The following is a 6,000-nucleotide window of genomic DNA, read 5'->3' on the forward strand; positions in this document are numbered from 1 at the left end:
ATAACTAGAGGAACCAGCTGCCCATACACTGCCAGTTATGCTTGTATGGCGATGATGCCAGATGCATGGATCTAGGCCAGATTTGGCCAACCACACGCAAGGCCAAAGCAAAGACTCAATTAGGCAAGCCGGCTGGTCAGTAGCCACACTGGATGTTGCCATGCCATACTGTTGCAATACGAGGGGCAGATACTGAGAGACACAGTGGGATAATAATACCCGTGGGTTGGTCCAGTTCCGTTTATTAGCAGAGTGACAACTCTGATTATCCCTTTATTATTGCACTTTCAATGGAAATCTTTCCCTGATTTGTAGACAGACCTGAAATTCACAGAATAAGCAGAAACATCTAAAAATAGCCATGCCTGATTTTATCTAGAAAACTTGTCAGCGGCATTTAGGGATTGTGCTCCCTGGTAATGGCCTGGGCGCCATTGGTGCAGAGCTGGAATGGATAGTGGGATTAGCAAGTCCCTGGTGGTGCGTCAGCTATAAACGGAGGCAAATCTGATGTAATCTGCCCCGGGGGAGGAAAATAAGTGTTTACTTACACAGAGCAGAAACTCTTTGCATTACCAGTGCCATTATAGGATTGCTGTTAAATACCTCTTGTCCTCACTGCTGTGCCACCGTCCTGAAACCACTGACACCGAAACAATGGTGGCCAGACACAGGCAGACATTGAATGGATTCTCCCAGCTGGTGTATCACTTTCCCAATTAGTATCTCATGTGGAATTGGTCAGATTCAAAGGGGGCTGAAAGAACCACATTGGACCGTAGATATAATCCACAACCTACCACCACAATTAATGCCATCCTTGACCTAAGGGCTGAATGTTTGGATCAGCTCAGTTTGGCCAACCACTTGGGCAGCCTCTTTGTATCTGTTTGGAGCCCTGGTGAAATATGTGGATCTCTGTGTATAGCCAGCTCGACTGTGGGCACTATAGGGGTCATTTAGTATGTGTAAGTGCAAAAATAGGCACTATATACAATTTTTTGCACTTTGAACCCTCTGCACTCCAAAACAATGGAGGGAGCATTGGGGGGGGGGGGGTGCAGTGCTGCTTCCACAATACAAAATATGCACCTACATATGTTACTTTTTTCATACTAGGTGATGGCTGCAGTTTGTATTAAATAGGGTGGTGTAATGTTAATAAGAAGTCATAGGTAAATCTGACCTTGCACAGGGTCCCTTTTTAGAAAGGAGCCCAGCTAAACAGGGAGTATTCCTCTGAGAAGAATGTGGCTCATCTATTAACACTTGGTATATTGGCCCCAGAAAAATAGCCCAGAGCAACCAATCAGAGATATGTTTTTATTATGCTACCTAAAGTAATTAGGACTGAACACTGTCACTTATTGGACTGGGGCAAATTAGCCCAGTGTTAGTAAATGAACCCCTGTGTGTGTTAATGTATATTGCAATTAAGTAGACATACTGGTGGATCATTTATATTGAGTAGGTGGGTTAACAGGTGATAGTATGGATGTTCCCCTCTTGTTTGCCACCTTCTGGCAGGGGAAGACACCTGCTGTCTCCTTACAAACTGCTGTTTGCAGGCTGAACATGTTAGTAATTTGCAGAAAGGGTAAATTTCACAGCATCAAAACCCACTTATTTCACTTTCAGGCAGTCCAGCGGGCAGTTAGGCCATTCTCAAAGAAACAATGTCACCCACACTGTCGATAAAGGGTAATGGCACAAAAGGCACTTTCAGATATTTGTAGAACAGCATCTCCAAGCAGCTGGAAAACATGGTGCTTAAAGAGCCTGAATGCACCCCCTGAGCACTTACTCTGCAGTAGTACAGCAGTCTCGCCACCAGGGGACCCACACTCCAACATGTATTCATATTGTCTCACTATGGGATTCTTACACTTTTGCTGGAATTCCTCAACCTGCCCATGTTATCTGCTCTAGTGCCGATAGAATAAATCTCTGTACTGTCTGATCACTGTCAGCAGCATCTAAACGTGTGTAAGAGCCCAGCTCTGCTCCTAAATAATCACATGATGACAGAGGGAGACTGAGGATTTGGGGGATTCTTGGTGTTGCCCAAACAATGACTAATGGAGACAAATCATCCTGGATCGGGGAGGCAGGGTTACCGATGTGGGCATAACAGAAAGGCAGAGACCCCCAATTATAATAGATATGAAAATAGCCAGCATACCACCTTCCAGTTTTTTTATGAACTGCAATTCTCATCATGGGATCTGTTTGATGGCAATCTGTTATCTGTCTGATGTGTTCACTGACTGGTTACTAAGGCCACTGCCCCTAGCAACCGGGTGGCAGAAAAAGAAAGGCAGACTCAAAAACAAACAATATCCAAAGTCACTGAGGTTGCTTTTTATCAGGCTTATACTAAAAGGGAATGTAATGGTTAATAAGACAAGCTCCTGTGCAAACTGTCCTGGGGATCCAGGGTTTTTCAATATACAGTCACTATGATGGAAGTGAGAGGGACGTGCACCTTGGCAGCTCTACTCTTTGCACTTTTTCTGGGTGGGGATAAAGCACAGGACGTCTCTCACAAGTGCCTGTCCTTAACATGGTTAAAATGCCTGGCGGTCTCTAAAGACAGTTGTTTAACCGCTCTTTATCCCCTGCACTTTGCTGCCTAAGGAAGAGACACAAAGACCTTTCAAAAGCTTAGCTGGAATTAGGGTTTTCACAGCAGAATGGAACAGCCTTTCTCCCATGTGAGATCCTAACCTTTCCAGGGCGGAGGGATGGGTGCAGTTACATGCAGATAACACATATTAACCCCTGCAGTAAAGATGGATAACCCAGAGCACTGTGGGAATATTACATATATTGGAATATATCGCATAAAGTGGCCATACACGGTCACCAAACTAGCGAATCATCTCCCAGTATGGGCCAAACGAGCTGGCATATGGGCCGTTGGACAGAGGACCACATGAACAAGCTGATGTGGTCCCTGATCCGACAGGAAAATCAAACCTGATCGATTGAGATCTGGCCAGTTTTAGGGGGGTGCCCATACACGGTCTGAAGGACCCGGATTGGCAGCTGAAATCTGCCTTTAGACTGTTGCCTCGTTTGACTATCTGCATGGATGTCCAAGTGGCACTTATAGCATTTAATGACCCAAACTATTACATCAAAATGGACATAGGGTGGTGTAGCCCCTAACACTGCCCTGATTTACAGCTGCCACATCCCCACATACAGTGCCCTTGCCCCAAAGCAAAATCATATAAGAGCCCCCAAAACATAAAGAAATATCACCTTTTTCTCAAAGTCTTAGTCCCAGCAAGGTCCTCTATACTCCTAGGCCCCTCAAGCAGCCAACGAAGCTGTTCATTAATAGACTATTAAAGTGTTAAGCTGGTAAATTGTATTCAGAATTTGTTTGGTCTTGGTAGCTTTTAGTCCGGATTAAGTAAAGAATTTGCATGGTGGGAGTTGTAGTTTATGATAGATCCAGTAAAGGGTTAATGGAAGTCACTATAAAATATCAGCAGAGACCACTAGAGGGTATTCTTGAGAAAGCGCAAGGAGCAAAATGTATAGAATCTGCTTTGCCCGAGACCTGTGCAAAGAAACATGGTGACGTTGGTGCCAAGCAAGAGTGTATTCAGAGGGGAACGGAGAAGTGTTGGAGCAAAGGGAGATTTATTACATTAAGGGTCCCATAAATTAATTTTGTAGTGACTCTCAAACTAACCTATATTTTAGAAAGAAGTGTTTATATGCTATAAAGCTAAACGTAATAGTCTAGTTCTTAACTTTGAACCATTCGGAGATTCTAAGCTCTTAAGCAAATATAGAAAGGCGATTTTACTTTATATATAAAGTGAGTGAGTTAAGTGCTAACCTGGGAGATTGAGTAAATAGGCCCTAGTCTGTAATAGGCCCAAGTGTCAGCCTATATTCCTGAGACTCTTGGCAGTGCCTGGTCATATTTTCCCTTTTTTTACCCCATGTGCCAATTGGTTTAGCATCCCTGCAATAGATGGGGGGGTAAAGCTGGTCTTTGTAGCAAGTTACTATCTCCCTACCCATGACTGTGAGTGCGAGAGAATATATACAGAGTATATATAAAGAGAAAGTGTCTGTAGCAGGGTTACGTGATGGCATCTAATTGTATTAATAGCCTTACAAGGGCCTAATTAGAGCCTATAAGTACATATCCTGAGTAAATAGCATCACAGCCCCAGCAGGGAATCAATATTGACCCCCCTTGCCTCAGGGATTATGGAGTCATTCAGCGGTAAATGTAGCTGCTAATTGCACATTCATTCTTTCTTGGGTTGAATTACTTAGCCCGCTGAGGATGCCAAGCACAACTGTACATTAAATAGGATTTGAATATTAACCCAAAGGCAAATATTGGCTTGTCATTCTCCAAAAGGAAAATTCAGGTGTGATTAATGTTTCCTTCTGATAGCTCTCTCTCTCTCTCATAGATGAATGCAACCAACTTGCAAACCAGCAAGCCTTTACCATGGGCTTCTAGAGAGAGACATGGGGGGGTCTGACAGTGCAGTAGAATTATCTTCATAGTTCTGAGGATCCATAAGGGTCCAGAAAGGAACCAGTAGAGTTGTATGAGGGCCTGAACCAACTTTTGATACAGTCTGATTATTTACTAGACCTGTCCAGCATGTGGCCTCTCAGCAGCATCTGGAGGACTGATGTTTTTCCACTCCTGCTCTAGAATAACAAACAAGCGGTTGTCTTCGTTATTGGATGAAACAAACAGTACAAGGGTAAAGCTGTCCATACAGAGACAGCCAACTTCTCTTGGCTCAGATGGCAGCCTGTAAGTGGACCAGAAAGCTTCTACTTGGGGCTCATTTAGATATTGATCAGACCGGAATAATCCCATTGGTTAAGTATCAAGAGGAAACATTCAAATCAGCTGACCTTGCCCTTCATTTGGGTGACCAGATCATAAAAAGATCTGCCCAGCAGGTGAGTTGGCCAAACCAGCAAATATTTTACATAATTGCAGTCAGACGTGACCTAAAAATGTATGGCAAGGGTATTTAAAGCTAGACTATATAATAGTCCTACTTCCCATTTATCCTACAAAACATGCCTCCACTCTTCTCCCTATTAGACTTCATATTTACCCCATTGTCCTGTAACAGGCTCACTACTCTCTTCTCCATCAGTCTGCAGCAGGTGCCCCATCCGCTTCTCCATCAGTCTGCAGCAGGTGCCCCATCCGCTTCTCCATCAGTCTGCAGCAGGTGCCCCATCCGCTTCTCCGTCAGTCTGCAGCAGGTGCCCCATCCGCTTCTCCGTCAGTCTGCAGCAGGTGCCCCATCCGCTTCTCCATCAGTCTGCAGCAGGTGCCCCATCCGCTTCTCCATCAGTCTGCAGCAGATGCCCCATCCGCTTCTCCGTCAGTCTGCAGCAGGTGCCCCATCCGCTTCTCCGTCAGTCTGCAGCAGGTGCCCCATCCGCTTCTCCATCAGTCTGCAGCAGGTGCCCCATCCGCTTCTCCATCAGTCTGCAGCAGGTGCCCCATCCGCTTCTCCGTCAGTCTGCAGCAGGTGCCCCATCCGCTTCTCCGTCAGTCTGCAGCAGGTGCCCCATCCGCTTCTCCATCAGTCTGCAGCAGATGCCCCATCCGCTTCTCCATCAGTCTGCAGCAGATGCCCCATCCGCTTCTCCATCAGTCTGCAGCAGGTGCCCCATCCTCTTCTCCATCAGTCTGCGGCAGGTGACCAACCTCTTCCTTTTGGCCAAGCATATCACTCTTTAGACTGGAACATTCTACTTTCTTCCAGATCAGACTTCATAAAGTGCTCCATTCTTCTCCCATATCCAGCCCTGTATGGGATACATGACCTACCATCTTCCCAGTGAGAATATACTCCCCAGTGTGAATAGGAACCTTCCTGTTTACCTTGGGTAGAAGTTGTGGAAAAAGTGCAGCTCACCTTATAAAAATGTCTTATCTGGTGGTGACTAGCATCCCACGTGGCTGACAGGGCTGTTTTCCCCCCC

Source organism: Xenopus tropicalis, chromosome 3 (assembly GCF_000004195.4).
Source record: "Xenopus tropicalis strain Nigerian chromosome 3, UCB_Xtro_10.0, whole genome shotgun sequence".
NCBI lineage: Eukaryota > Metazoa > Chordata > Amphibia > Anura > Pipidae > Xenopus > Xenopus tropicalis.